The sequence below is a fragment of the Malania oleifera genome, chromosome 4 (genome assembly GCF_029873635.1).
Source record: "Malania oleifera isolate guangnan ecotype guangnan chromosome 4, ASM2987363v1, whole genome shotgun sequence".
NCBI lineage: Eukaryota > Viridiplantae > Streptophyta > Magnoliopsida > Santalales > Ximeniaceae > Malania > Malania oleifera.
In genome coordinates, this window is record NC_080420.1 from 71408917 (window position 1) to 71411478 (window position 2562).

A 2562-nucleotide genomic window follows, 5' to 3' on the forward strand; every position below is an offset into this window, starting at 1 on the left:
TGATCAGTATGAATTATTAGAAACTATGAAAGTATACGATTATTCAGTATGTTATGATGAATGTTTTTCAGCTTATGAAATGTACTGTATATGTATTATAGCATGAAATATTCATGTTGCCACACAGTTGTATTTAGTTTATTTTCCCTTACTGAGAAGTGTTTTACCCCTGAACTTAAATAATTTTTAGGAAGCCCAAAAAGACTGGTGGATCGAGGCCGCCGTTGAGTCTGTTGTGCTACCCCGTTATGAGGGTAAGTTTGAACAAGGATCAGGAGATTTTGGTGTGGGATCCTAGTGATATTTTTGTATTTTTGGGAGATGTATATAAATACAGTGTTTTGGAATATAGTTAACTCTGATATTATATATTTTGTGGTTATGAGAATGATGATTTACATTTACTGTTCCCTAAGTTCCGTTGTGTATGACAGGTGTCCCCGTTACCCACGGGTTTCGAGTTGACTATTTTTTTTATTATGTTTTATTATATGATAAGATAAGCAAGTTGTTACAAATCGGAACTAGTCCTGCTTTAAACAAGCCAACGGTTCCCAGGTTTAACTTATATGATCTACCAAACAAGTCAAAAATGGGTTCCAAGGGTGCAAAATGTGAAATATGCTTATTCTTGTCACAAACCAACTACCCCTAGCATATTCATAAGTAAAATGGCCCATGGGAACCAACCCTACATAAAATGAGCTCACAGTTCCCTAGTTTGAACTGTATGACCAAAAAAACAAATTAAATATGGAGTTTAAACTGCCCAAAACATGGAATATGCTTGTTCACGTCACAAACCAACTACTCTCACCGTGCTCGTAAGTAAAATGACTCATGGAAATTAGTCCTACATCAAACAAGTGAACGATTCCTAGGTTTGAACCGTAGGACCTACAAAACAAGTAAAAAAATGCGGTTCCAAGTGCCCAAAAAGCGTGACATGCATGTTTTTGTCACAAACCAACTGGCGCCACCATACTCATAAGTAAAATGACCATGGGAATTAAAATTGCATTAAATGAGCCAAAGGTTCCCATGTTTGTACCGTATGATGTATAAAAAAAAAAGTAAAAATCAGGGTTCAAGGAGCCCAAAATATGGAATATGCATGTTTTTGTTTCAAATCGACTACTACCACCATGCTCATAAGTAAAATGACCCGTGAGAACTAAACCTACACTTAATGAGCAAATGGTTCCCATGTTTGAACCTAATGACCTACAAAAATAGTTTAAAATAGGGTTTAAGGTGCCCAAAATTTGAAATCTAAATGTTTTGTATCATAATCCGACTACTACTACAATACTAGTAAGTAAAATGACTCGTGAGAAGTAAACCTGCATGAAATGAGCTAATGGTTCCCATTTTTGTACCATTTTACTTACAAAACAAGTCAAAATTGGGGTTCAAAGTGCCCAAAACATGGAATATGCATGTTTTCATCACAAACCAACCATCATCACCATGCTTGTAAGTAAAATGACCCGTTGGAACTAGTCTTGCATCAAACAAGCCAACGGTTCCCAATTTTGAACCACATGACCTACAAAACAAGTCAAAAATAGGGTTTCAAGGTGCCCAAAACATGGAATATGCTTGTTCTTGTCACAAACAACCTACCACCACGATACTCGTAAGTAAAATAAGCAGTGGAAACTAGTCATGCATCAAACAAGCCATCGGCTCCCATGTTTGAACTGTAGGACCTTGAAACAAGTAAAAAAAATGGTGTTCTAGGTGGTCAAAACATGAAATCCACATATTTTTGTCACAAACTAGGAACCGCCACCATACTCGTAAGTAAAATAACTTATAGGAAGTAACCTGCATCAAACAAGCCAACAGTCCCCAAGTTTGAACCATATGACCGAAAAAAACAAACTAAAAATGGAGTTCAAGGTGCCCAGTACATGGAATATTCTTGTTCTTGTCACAAACCAACTACCACCACCATGCTCGTATGTAAAATGACTCATGGGAACTAGTCCTTCATCAAACGAGCAAACGATTCCCAAGTATGAAGCAAATGACCTTCAAAACAAAAAAAAATGGAGTTAAAGGTACCAAAATGTGGAATATGCTTGTTCCTGCCACAAACCAACTACTGCTTCCATGCCCATATGTAAAATGACCCATGGGAAATACTCTTGCGCCAAACAATTCAACGGTTCCCAAGTTTGAACCGTAGGACCTACAAAACAAGTCAAAAAGGAGGTTTTAGATGCCTAAGATGTGAAATATGCATGTATTTTTTTCACAAACAACCTACCGCCACCATACTCGTAAGTAAAATGACCCATGTGAAATAACATGTGTGAAACAAACTAACAGTACCCATGTTTGAACCATATGACCTGCAAAAAAAAAAAAACTCAAAAATGGGGTTCAAGGTGCCCAAAACATGGAATACGCATCTTTTTGTCACAAATCAACTGCCACCATCATGCTCATAAGTAAAATGACCCGTGGTAATTAAACTCACGTCAATTTGCCAACGATTCCCATGTTTGTATCGTATGACCTACAAAACAAATCAAAATGGGGTTTAAGGTGCCA